This window comes from Nanorana parkeri, unplaced genomic scaffold (assembly GCF_000935625.1).
Source record: "Nanorana parkeri isolate BGI_ZX_2015 unplaced genomic scaffold, ASM93562v1 scaffold329, whole genome shotgun sequence".
In the NCBI taxonomy this organism is placed as follows: domain Eukaryota; kingdom Metazoa; phylum Chordata; class Amphibia; order Anura; family Dicroglossidae; genus Nanorana; species Nanorana parkeri.
The window spans coordinates 279935-293662 of NW_017306597.1; the positions used below are offsets into that span (position 1 = coordinate 279935).

General features: G+C 42.4%; 1 protein-coding gene across 1 annotated transcript in view; it reads left to right on the forward strand.

Moving 5' to 3' along the window:
* Positions 1 to 13728, forward strand: part of IQCA1 (IQ motif containing with AAA domain 1) — a 143506-nt gene that overhangs the window by 26137 nt on the left and 103641 nt on the right. The gene's annotated exons all lie outside the window — the stretch shown is intronic.

The following is a 13728-nucleotide window of genomic DNA, read 5'->3' on the forward strand; positions in this document are numbered from 1 at the left end:
CAGGAAAAGAGATGCAAAGCAAATTGGGAATCCAGGGAGTTGAAGTGATGGGGATTTTTTTTTAAATAAGCTTTGATTGCACAACTCTAGTATGTATTCCTATCACAATGCTGTTATTCCATGTTCCATGTTATAACAGGATATTATATGTTGTGACTTTAGTACTCTGAATGCTAGAATAGCTATTTGACAATCCTCAGAAAAATTCCTTTAACTAAGCAGGTGGTAAGCATTCAAAATGAAAAGATCTAAAGTTTGTCTTCCCATGACAATGTCGACAAAGGCTTCATATTGGTTGGAATCATTGCATCTACTGCAAGTAGCACAGCACATGGTGTTTGAAGAATGGGCAATCATTGGATCTTTAGAGTTGTACATTTTTTTCTTACAACTACTGCTGGAAGGCTTAACAAGAACGGTCACTACATTCTTCCTTTAACATTCAAAGAGAAAACACTTTCAGCTCTTTTACTACCACTGTGCAAAGGCACACTTTTCATACAGTGCCCAAATGTAAAGGTACAAGAATAAAGGCAAACTCCAGACAAAACTTGGAAGAGGACAATCCACCCAAAAGCAATCTGCGATTTTAGACTTATCCTGGTTTACTGAATTAGCCATTGGCTTTTTATATATCTTGGATAAAGCAAGCTATATAATTATCAGCTCAGTTCTGGGCTTGTTTGTGTGTTCTTTCCCACTTTGTTAGAAAATTGTAATTATGTAAAATAAATATGAACTACAATGGGGAGGGTTGATACCTATAAAAGCACAGCGAGGTGCAGACTCGGAACTCAAGTGCAGAGATCTTACCAACAGAGACCCAGAGAAACTGAAATTGTAAGGCAGTTAAACTTTCCATTTGACCCTTTAAAAGTATTCGGTAGTCTGTCTAAAGTACAGCTAAGGCCTCCTGTATGATAGCCTCAACAAGTACCAAATCCAGTTACAATGTGATTCACAAGCCTGAAAAAGTAAAATAAAACTTTTTTTTACCTTCCTCGACTGAGTTATATCCTCCTTTATTTGTGTCTCACATACTCCCCTTCCAGACACTACAGCTCACTTTGAGAGGGTTTTAGGAGCAGAACTGCTGTCAATCCAGAAAGCAGTGGCCAGGTGTAGGTGTGGCTAGGTGCCGATTGACAAGCTACAGGCTTATGAATCAGCAGTGACAATACTGATAGCCATGCCCCCTACAACATTCACCCCTCTGTAGTGCATGTAGGCAAAGCCTACATATGCTCATATGCTTGGCAAGCTCTGAATTAAGGAGCAGTGCAGCTTTGTTGCCACACCATCACAGAAAGCTGCATTAGGTGGATTTCACTGGGAGGCTCAACATGTATTTGTGGGACTTTGCAGGGGGACTAATAGGAAAACAGTAAGTGCAGCAGCCCATTTTTTAACGGGAGATCATAGTTCTACTTAAAATAAATATCTTCTCTGTGTAACCTTGGCTTTGAATCAACTTTAAGTTGCTTAAAGTTTAATTTTAACTCTCTTTAACTTGCTGAGTTAAAGAATGTCAGAAATCATGACCTGCAAAAAAGTTTGACAATAACCTGTCCTGCTATCTGTTCCTCCGATCTTTGCTAAAAGAGCCGTGGCCCCCAGAAGAATCTTCACAGTCAACACTACCAGGAGTACTAGAAAACAAGTGCCACGCTGTAATTCTATCCCCCACAATATCAAAATAAAAGGGAATAATATGTTACCCAACATACATAAATGACTATATATTATACTAACATGTAATATATATGCATATAAATTAGGGATGCACAGATATATCGGCCGCCGAAACATATCGGCCGAAAATGGCACTTTTGGCATAATGCCAAAAGAGCCATGTTTTGGCCGATACATCGGTGCATCCCTGGTTTCTTTCCTCCCCGCTGAGCGCCGATCTGTGTTCCAGCGGGGAGAAAACAAAGTGACAGCCACGAGCGCTGCAGGACAAGAGCGCTGTGAGCGGCCGGCGTCTCTCCTCCCACACCGCTCAGCCGCCTGTCACAATCCGGCAGAGCGGTGTGGGGGTGGAGACAGCGCTGTCACAGGAGGCTGGGCTTTCCTCTCTACACGGCTCAATCAGCCTCCTGTGACAGCGTGTCAGAGAGAAAAGCAAGATACACACACTCAGCGATCAGTGATTTCTGAGTGTATGTACATAATTGAGGACATGGTATGTTAACTATATCCTCAATTATGAATGAATGGGAGTGAGATATCACAGTATACACAAATATCAAATCCGCACACCATAAGTGATCCACCAAACACTAAAGATGGAAAAGTGTAAAACAAAATTGGGCAAGTCCTCTTTATCTTTAAATTTGTGCTTGTGATATATCCAATATCAGTGTATCCCACAGCCAGTGATCGAGTGGACTTCACTCCCAATTTGCTTTCACCACATGGAAAAAGGCGAAGGTAGACCTCCGTTGCTCAGTACTCAATCCTGTGCCTTTCTCCACTGATGGTTCACTTTTAAAAACTCTTCTCTAACTTTCCTCTAGGTGATGTTTATAAGGAAAGCAAAAGACAGACCATAGTGCTCTCCATTTTCCAAATATTCAAAATTTGTTTATTCATAAAATTTGTTTCTTAAAAAATATGTAAAACAAAAAAAATCACATAAAAGCTGCACCAGTTCTGCACTAGATGATGCACAGCTTACACAAATAATGGATAGGAGAGACTTCAGCTTTGTGTAGATCCTGCTGCGGTCAAGCTCCACGCGCGACCGCAACACTTAGCATTTCCCTATATACAGTACATCAGAATTACTTCATCAGGGACATTTGGGACGCTTCAAGGAGTATGTATGCCTGCACCCCCTGCTGGGTACTGTGGTTGCTTTCACTGAGCCCTATGTCACTACTGTTTCCTGTAGTAACATAGGGGCTGGCGGAAGGAACCACAGAGGACAGCAGAGGACCAAGCATCCAAACGTACCTGTGAGTTAACCAGATGTAAAGAGGCCGTTGCTTCGTGTCAAGCTCTGCCCACTTCCGCATCATTTAGCTATGCCCTACAAACGTTACATCAGAACTATTTTATCATGGGTAACAGGGGCATTTCCACGAGTGTTGGATCCCTGCACCCTTGCTGGGTGCTATGATTACTTCCACTGAGCCTTATGTCACCACTGTGTCCTGTAGTAACGTAGGGGCTGGCTGGAGGAACCCCAAAGCACAGCAGGGGAGCAAGCATCCAACAAGCATTCATTACATCCCGTGAGTTAACGGATGTAATTAGGCCATTGCATTTGCAAAAGAACAAAGATTAGAATTGCGCAGTGACCTTTTTTAATTCTGGGACCTAATCGCCTTAAGGAGAAGCTTCCAGACAAGAAATACATTTATGCCATTTAATTAACTTTGTAATCCATTTTAAACAACAACCTCAAAATGATAATAGCATATATTCCAATGTAATAATAGGTGCTGTAAACAGGGGTTAAACAAAGTGGTAGGAGGGGTTACGGTAGGCTGTGGCAGTAGCTGTAATGATCGGGTCTTGGCATATACACTATTTAGTAATAGTTTTTTTTCTGTGTCTCTGAGCTTCTCAATATCATTTTTCACTGCCTGATATGTGTGACATAAACCGAAAAGAAAAAATGATGAGCATATGCTGAAAACTAATGTCTTGCACTTAATGCAGCATCTCAGGATGTAATAGAAAGGCACTCACTGTGTGGCATTAATATAGCGTGATACATAGTCTTTACAGTGTAAAATGACAGAGTCTCAGCACTATGGTGGATAATGGCTTTGTACACACGCAGGGAGCTTCTTTGCAGTTGTGCTGCCATTCTGAATATATTCTATTTATATCGGCACAATCTCCCTGACAAATTAGCTGTTATGGACACTTTGCATAAATATTTATGCCTGTGTTTGCGTGGGGGCAGAACAGTTTGATTTACAGGGTAATGTTATGTTTAATGACCCACTTTCCCCTTACTGCAGCGCCAAAGCCACATATCAAAAATACAGCAAGTCTAAAGATAACACGCAGAGCCGACACTGCTGGGCCCTTTTAACTCTTCATTCACTATAGTATTCTGTGCCATTGTGCAACACGTTGTAGCCTAGAAAAAAATTATTACCATTGTGTATATCAGGGAAACAAAACTGTTCTGTCACCAGGTAAAAAAGTCATAGTAATAGGGAGTACTGTACTACAAATAACGGAATTGGTATAGTAGCGCAAATGAAAAACCCATATAATACCGCAAATGAAAGGACTGGTATAGTACCGCAAGTGAGAAACTCATATAATACTGCAAATGAAAGGACTGTTATAGTACCGCAAATGAAAGGACTGGTATAGTCCAGCAACACAAATTAAAGGACTCGTATAGTAACACAAATGAAAGGATTCCTATATACAGCAAATGAAAGGACGGTCATAGTACCGCAAATGAAAGCACTGGTATAGTACCGCAAATGAAAGCACTGGTATAGTACCGCAAATGAAAGCACTGGTATAGTACCATAAATGAAAGGACTCGTATAGTAATGCGAATGAAAGGAGTTCATAGGGTAGGGAAAATCTCCCCAATGGAAGAGAGCAAAAACACCTTACAGGGGTTTTAACCATTCCCTACACTGTAAAAGTGAAAAAAACCTTTTGGGGAGATACAATTGAAGCTGAACTCCAGTATAAGCAAATATTGTCTAAATAGAAGAAGCATATGTATTTTTACTTGAATCTTGGTGTGCTTTGTTAATTTGTCAGATCTGTGCATCAAATCAGTGTAAAACTTTGCCTCTGTACAGGAGCTTCCTGTATTAAACGCCAGTCACTGCAGCTCTATCTCCTTGTAAAGGGTGGCTGGTTTTGTATTCATCCCCTCCTGTAATTTTCTGTAGGCAGCCTGTAGTATGTGGGGCTTGCTGGGTCCCTCCCGAAAGCTCACTGTTACTTTTCCAAGGTAATATCTGGGTTTCCAAAGGCATTATATTTAAACAGAGTGAATGTATGTCCTTTGTGACTATTGAGGAATAAATCCCAATGAATTTTTTTGTGTCCAGATTTAGGCTTTAATTACGCTTACCCAGTGGCTCAAAATCTGTCTACTCAGATTCATAAGCACCTATAGAGTGCTGTTGAACCATTAGTGAATCATAGCACTGCACCATCCTGTAGTAATCTGGATGTAGGGGGAAATGTGGAATTCTGGTTTCTTGTCCTTGAAAATCATGAGATGTGCAGGACTGACAACCTCTTACTGAAGTTATAGCTTTATTGCAGCCAGGATTTTGTATTTTTTCTAAGGAGCTCCTTTGTAACATTGTTTTCTAACACTACAGATGGCTAAAAGTTAACATTTAGCTCTTTATATTAAGACATGTCACTCACATAGATTTAATGCAGATAGACTGATGATATCTGTTTGGTTGCTATGGCTTATGGTAAATCTACTCCTTGCTTTATTAAACTGGCCTCTTTTTAACTTATTTATAATACTGTAGAAAGGAATTTTATCAGCCAATTAGAAATCCACTTTCAGCGTTCTGATTGTTTGTCATAGGTTATTAAATTCCATTGCTCTTTCTTTAGTGTTAGTGGATAAGCTCGAAAAAGTTTAACGTTTGTTGATGTTCATAAGCATAATTCCAGAACTATGCTGCAGCCACTTAGAATTTCCTGCCTAGGCAGAAACATATTGCCACCCAGTTTAGAGGCTGTCAGATGATAAAAGGTATGCCTGTGGCGAAGATGTATAGCTTGGTGCAGAATTTTCTTCTGCCTAATGCACAGGAACACCTAAGCAATCTCAGCACATACTTCAGAGCTCAGGGATGTGTGTAGAGCTGCACTCCACTAACCATCTTATTGTTTGAGAAAACTGCGCAATATGACCTAAGTGTTCTGATGTGTCTGCTTATACTTGCAGAGGGAACGTACTGGCAGCATTATTTGTCCTGTTAGCAGAAAACCTTTTCATCTAATTTACTCCAAGACAAACTACTGTTAAGCTCAACTAGATTGGTTGCAAGTGTAAAGCAACTGGGACACTTGTGTCCTCCAGAATGTTTTGTTCTTACCCAGTGTGCTCCCTTGAGAACCTCAATAGAAGTAATTATGGGAACATTTGTTTGATAAATGCAAGCCTAAGACCGCTATGAGAATAGGTTGTGTCATGGTCTATACACATTATTGCAGCCTGATTTTCTTCCGGAACTGTTTTGTTAAATATCTGTAGGGAAGTCATTGAAGGTAATGTATAGGGAGCCTTTATCTCTATGGAAAACCAAATATTCGATGCCCCCTAGTTCTACAAACAAGAAAACACTCTTGGAAAGCCAGATTGATATGTGAGAAGAAATCACTAGGCTTCACCTTTAAAATGTATTTAAAGCCAAAGATTTTTAAAATTCTTGTGCACGGTATGGAAGGGATAGACCCTCTGTTATATTGTTGGAAAGAGTGTACATTGAATTAAAGTGCTACATCGGTGTGCACTGCAGATACAGATTTATTCCCAAAAGATCAAATCAAATGAGAACTGTACATAAATCCAAAGCCTTGCCTGTATTAACTGGCTGCTGCCAAGTGTGCCCCAATTCCAATCACTGGTTTAAATATTAACTTTTTGCTATCAAGTCCACATACACCACACCATCTAAGCGCTTACCCCTAAGATTCATTGGATTTATGTATAGTTCTCTTTTGATTTTACATCTGAATAAATTTGTATCTGGACTACAAAAACATAGGACGCTTCAATGCCATATCCACTCTTTTCAGTCACAGCCCAAGGTATCCGTGGAAGCCATTTGGTGAGTAGAAGTTGTTAGACTAGAGCCCGTACACCACACATTTATATCTATTTCCACCACACCAGTGGGTGGGAATAAGAAAGGCTTTGGGGATCAAGCGCCATCTATCCACTTGCTGAAGGTGTCCTGGCTGGGGATATTCATTCTCTCCATTTGCCCTGGTGACCACTGCCATTGGGACTAAAAGTGAAGGAAAATCCACATTTCTGAGTTGTAACAGTTTGCCCGAAGAAGGGAAGGGACCACATGGTCTCAAAACGTCGCTTACCAATGTGACACTGTTACGGTCAATAAAGAAGATTGACTTTCATTTGCATTGGAGTGCGAGTGACTTTCTACCAGTTAGTTTTTAAAGGTGACACCTCCCCTCTATCCGTTGGTGTTCCAAACCAATCCAATACCCCTCAGTCGCACATCACTTAGATCAGGGCTCAAAATTTCCACTGTGACAGTTATGAGCTCCGGCCGAAAGAAAGGCTGTATGTGAGCAGCATCGATGCCTATTTATAATCCCATCACATCCACCCTCCCCTCCCAGGCAATCGGCCTGCTCAACACCACAGGGTTTCCTCTGCTAACGAGCTCCAGACAGCCATAGCAGGAGCCTGGCCAGAATGTCATTGCTCTGAGCTCCTTCAGAGAACAATGGGAGATAACAAGGGATGGTGCTGATAGTCTTTCCATAACCAGGTCACAAATCATAACGCACTCAAACATAACTCAACACCAATACACATTTAACTCATAAAACTGATCAGCATGTCGTCACACCGCCCATCTTGGATAGGCAGATCGTACTTGCGATCATCGCAAGCCCTCCCCTGCTGAGGGGAGGGCTTGCGATGATTGCAGTGCTGAGCAGGCAGTGTGCGCTTGCGCACACCGGCCCGTGCTGCATTCGTCTTCCGACCACGCCACCAACCCGCCAAAAATCGGACGATTTTCGTCAGGTTTTCCAGCGTGCTTGGAAGACGAAAGTCGTACGACCTTTCAGTAGAAGCGAGCGCACGCTGCCCGTACAGCTGCCGATTATCGTACGATGGCAAGATCACCCACAACTATCGTACGATAATCAGCAGGTGTATGGCCACCTTTAGTGTATGTGTATATTAGGTCCCATTCACACCCAGAGTATATTTCAGGTGTGATTAGAGATTCCTGTGTCAGGAACTTGCGTTTTCCTGCAGCAGGAATCCCTAATCTGCCGTTTACAAGCGGGAACTATCATAAGATAAGAATTATCATAAGATTATTTAAGAGGGTGTGTTTAGAAGCAGAGTTAAGGCCGGGGCAGGGTAAGGGTTAGGTGGGGCAACTGGTGGCTAGTGACTCTTAAGGCCTGGCTAGTAGCTCAGGACTTGAAATTTTGAGCCCTGACTTAGATGATCGCATCAGGTCATCCTGGATGAGCAATTTATACTCTTGTAAAAGAGAATTCAATTCAAAAGTTCAGGTCTGTCAGAATTTATCATGTGTTCCCTTCTGGGATGATACTTAGTCTTCCATCCACCATATGTCATTCACTTTGTTAAGCCATTAGGTGATAATGGGAGCACACCATTGTTACCACATAGCTAGAATGCAACTTCTGGCTGCATTTACCAAGTTCGGGAGAACCGTGCTCCTATACTTTGTCCTACCTATAGTATTATGGTGTAAAAGGAAGAAGGCAGGACCCAATGGAACAAGGAAGAAAAGGCCAGAAACAGGGACGGAATCTGAGGACCAACAAAGATGATGGCTAGGGGTGGCTAAGTTGCCGGTGGCTAAGTTGCCAGGATTGGCACACATGTTCATGTATAATAATAAGATCCAGACTGAGGTCCTGTCTGCCAGTACAGTTTGCCTTGCTCTCCCTTGGTGCTGTCTCTGCACAGTTTGCATGCTGTAATTGGTGGAATAGTGCATGCTGTACTTATAGGTTTCCTACTCTGGTCTGGACCAAACTGCCAGCAGAGTAGAGTGACAGAGTGTAGAGTGCCCTACACTTCTAGCCACCGGTTCAAAGTATAGTGAGCGAAATAAGTGGGCAAACTGTCTCGTTCAGCCTGTCTGCCTCCAGCCTCAGTTTGCTTGATGTGGCTATGATATTTGATATTTTTAGTGTAATAATAAGGCTAACCAGTTGACTCAGGGAGGGTAGTTGGTCTAGGGTGCAGCAAGTATATCGGTCACTGGGATAAACAGTCATTTACTCTCTGGACTAATCCTTTATTAGAAAATGATTATTGACCTAAACCCTAAAATGGGAGTGGGTGCATGGCCCTGGAGGATTGAATAAGAACATAGCGCCCTATAAAACATTTTCATTTAGCTTTCTGTTTAGCTTTCTCATTGGTGCATAATTACTAGGGATGCTCCAATACTTAACCCCATACAGGAACTTCGGGTCAGAGGGAGATTTTCTCTGGCCGACAGTGCCGCATGGGAACATGGAGCTGGCTTTCCGGCCAGTCAGGAAGCCGGGGTGTTGGGGGATGACTGGCCACCCAGCTTCCTGATTGGCCGGGAAGCCGGCTCCATGCTGTTCGGCCAGCTCCATGTTAACTGGCTGGGAAGCCGGCTTTCCGGCCAATCAGCTTTCAGCTGACCAAATAGCATGGAGCTGGCTTCACGGGCAATCATGAAGCCAGGCGGCATTTCATTACCCGCCGCCTGGCTTCTTGATTGCCCAGTAAGCCGGCTCCATGCTATCAGAAGTACCGGTATCAGTACTCGGTATCAGCGAGTACCATCGATATAAATATCGATACTCGATAGCGGAAAACTGGTATTGGTACATCCCCAATAATTATTGACATTATTTCAGGGAAAGGGCTTCAAAAGCAGCAACATTAGCAATTCAAACACATTGAGGTTGCTTCAGGCAAATAGGCTGTGCACTTTGCAGGGAACTTTTCCCTTAATTTAATAAATGTGACAAAATTTCACTTTAAAACGAATGCCGAATCATATGCAAGGAGAATTTAGAAAAAAACTATATTTTTACTTGCACATGATTGGATGATGAAAGTCAACAAAGCTTCACCTCATTCATTAAGCTAAGGGAAAATTCCCTTGCACAGAGAAGTTCCCTTACCTTCAGTAAATCAACCCCTTTAAGTATTTTTTAGCATTGTTAGTTTTAAATGTTTCTGTACAAACAGTGCATTACATTTTCATAGATGTACCAAGTATTTTTTCCTGTGCCGGTCGTATAGTTCAGCTACCTGCTGTTTTCATCATATACTTTCTTTGTATGGTTATGTTTGCATATGCACTATGCCAGGAACATGCTGATAATGAAGTGAATGAAACTGTATGTTGTAATGGAAGTGAGAAACTTGTGTCTTGCCATAAGGGAGACCATACACTGTCCAAATGACCAACAGATTAATAACACTTGGCTATATCCGTTGGTTCTTTGAAGTGTGGCCTGACTGTAATGTGTATTTTGGAGCAGAAGTGACTGCTGGCCTATAACAGAGTTTGTTTACAATGCTTGTTGTGTCGCTTTTTTTGACCGTAGAAGTCAGGTTCATGTTCTTCCTTTGCGTATGCCAGTCCCACACACTGCTCTGTTATGACACAGCCCTGAAGATTGTAATGATGGCTCATCTCAGCTGAAGTTACTTTATTAATGAAGTCTCTGCGGGTACATTAATCGCTTGGCTTTCAAAGCTAATGGGCTCCCTCTCGCCCCGACATTCCCCCTCACCCCATTTGCTGCTTGTGCTGATATGTCCTTCTATAACTGCCTTCTCCTGTTTAATGTTCTCTGCCGGCGCCCAGCACGCACATTGAGCAGCTGTTCTGGGTCATTAGTCCAAGGATGCAAGAACTGAAGTGGGTCTGCACTTTGGAGAATGTCCATTAACATGCACCCAGCATCAGCACAACACCCCCCCCCCCCCCCCCCCCCCCCCCCCCCCCCCCACCCCCCCACCCCCCCCCCCCCCCCCCCTTCACTCCAGCCATCACACACGCCAGTGGGGAGGTATGATGTATGGCAAAGCACTTTCATATACGTTTATTTAATGCACCAGGCCAATTCCTTTCAGTGCACAAATATTTTTCTTTACAAATTGCCTTCCTGGTCACTTTATCATCCTTTAACAAAAAAACAAAAAAACTCTCTCTAGAGTCCTACTCTATTTGTCTGTTCCAGCGTACAGTCCTAGAGATTGCGTCATCTTCTATTATTCGCTTGCTGCTGGCCCACATATATCAAGACGTTCCCATACCTGTAGAGATTAATGTAATGTAAGGTGACGCAGACTGAAACATTCATGAAGCATTGTGTAGATTGCAGAACACTGAATAGGGGTCAGAAGAAACAGCCAAATGCTCCTCTACAATGTGGCCTAAGAGTCAGTGCAGGATCATATTAATGGACTTTCCCCAGGCCACATATATTACTGAGTCGAAAATAATTATCCTATGTTCCTCCCTTGTAGATTTTAAGCTCTCACGGGCAGGGCCCTCCTTACCGTCTTGTCTTGGATTGTATTGTGATTGTAATGTCTTCCTTATATTGTACAGCGCTGCGCAAACTGTTGGCGCTATATAAATCCTGTATAATATAATAATCCTTGAGCCATGATTGTTTGATGGCATTGTTGTCTTATTGTACAATGTGGAACTCAATGATGACAAGTTAGTAATTATAGAAATCTTTATTATAGTGTAATTGTGTTAAATTAGGTGATATGGTGTGCTGAGAGTGAACACAGATTAATGAAAATGCATTAGATGCTTCTTTACAAGGTCGCAGTAAGAGAGACATAGAAGAGGTAAATGCATGTGGAAAAGAGGTATCTTTGTCAACAATGTACCTGAAAGTGAATTAATAATGTAAACCATACTGTTAAAGTGTATGTAAACCCCAACAATGAACTTCTTTTACTTGCTACGTTTTGGTTTGTTAAATATACCATTGCAAACATTTTTTTTTTATCTGGTCAATAAGTAAAAAAATATGCCTATGGATCATATGAGAAATTCAGAGCTGTCCTGTGTCCTGTTCACACTTTCCATTTTATCTCAAGGGGTCTAATTACCCCTCCTAGTATCCCTCCCTTATCTTGGACTACAGAATACTTAGGTTGCTAGAGTAGGAGGGTTTGAGTAATTTAACAACTGACACCTGGGCAGGGCTGACACCATTTACCACAAAATTCTGTATGTTATTAGCCCACAACAGAGCTGAGTGCATTATAGGTAGATCAACAGGTATTTTCCTGTACTTGCAGGGTTTTTAAAGTGATGCATGTCTGTTCAGCTTGTTTTGTAATCCAGACCTCAGACCTTACTGTTGGTGACTGCAGCTAGGCAACACATCATGTCCCAGGTTACTGATTTGACACTGTATGAGCATCAACTGAAGAGGCCACCTTTTCCATTCTGTTCTCTCTTCCTATTTTAAAGATTGCAGTGTTAGATTTATAGCATTGAGCACCTCAGTATAGACTAGTCCGAGGGCCTTGTTTTAAGGCTTTCTGTGCAGATAATTAAAGGAAGCTACTATAATGACAAATTCAGGTACTAGTGATATCTAACAATACACCAATGTATCTTTTTTCCAGTTCATAACTAGATAAAATGTTTATCTTTAATCTTTTGCCTGGAGTTTGCACACCAAATTCTAAACCAATTTCAGAATGAATGAATTTGATAGTCTGTGCTCATTTGTTTTCTCCTAGGCACTCTGATATCTTTTGTATGTGCCTGCTGTTGGTTGTAACCTTGCCATAGAGTAGAGCTACCAATAATGGTGTGTTATGAATATTGTGTCTCCCTACCCAATCACTAGGAGGTTCATGGTCAGTGGTACATACTGGGGAGGACATAAATATTCGGGGCTGACCATGTGAGAGTCTCTTCCCCCCCAGGCCTCCTTCCTGGGGGAGGGTGCTGTGGATTGTCTGACCCTTTTAGGTCTGTTGCCTAGGAAGGGAAGCCATATGCTCAAACTAGGGCCTGGGTCCAAGGCTCAGTCAGAGAAACTGAGGATGAAGATGGCAGAGAGAAAGATTGCACTAGGTGCCTGAGAAGCGATCCTCTGCTGCAGCATGGCGATCTAATCTGAAATGGACTAGTAACTATTGTATCAAGTACTGCACAGCAATTAGCTCAAGACGGAGATTGCTGCAATCAGCTTAAAGGAGAACTATGGGGGATCCGCCCAGCTGCGTGAGTGACAGCTGGCTCTGCCTATCTAGAGGCAGAGCCAGCTGTACCCGCCCCCTCCCCCGTCCGTTCCGCCAGTCAGCGCTGGCAGATCGGAGCGGGGAGAGGGGAATCCAGCCCCTCCCCCTGTCATGGCAGGGAGCCGTGACAGGATCGAGAGGCGAGCAAACCCGGTATTTGTTCGCTCACCTCCTGATCTACTGAGCCTACCTGTGACAGTCTCATTGTCACAGGTCGGCTAGAACTATGAGGTGAGTGAAAAGCACTCACCTCATAGTTCTCCTTTAAAGGTCCTCTATCTGTGAAGGCTGTGAGTACTTTGTTCCATCACTTTGGAGTCTACTACACCTTGGGTGTCCTGTGCCCTGACCCCTTTTCCCAAAATTCTGCAATAAATGTTCATCAGCTTTGCATCTTATGTGTAGACATCAGTTTTATCAGTGGTCACTGGAGGGTTTGCAACTGCTTTTGGTGCAGCAACACCATTGTAAACCCTAGACAGATTAGGAGGGACCATTCTATTGAGCCGCCCCAATTGGGTGAGTGCAATTCTTGGTTGTCTCTTGATGATGCAGACAAAGAGGTGATGTCAGACAGAACCACCTTCTTGTCTGCTAATACCTTTCAGAGGTTTTCAGGTAAAGGTAGAGTTACCTGTTATTTTTACTTATTAATTTTAAAATGATTTACTTATATTAGTAAATATTTATAATGATTTACTTACAGGTATCAATATAGCACCTAAATTTACACAGGACTGTGC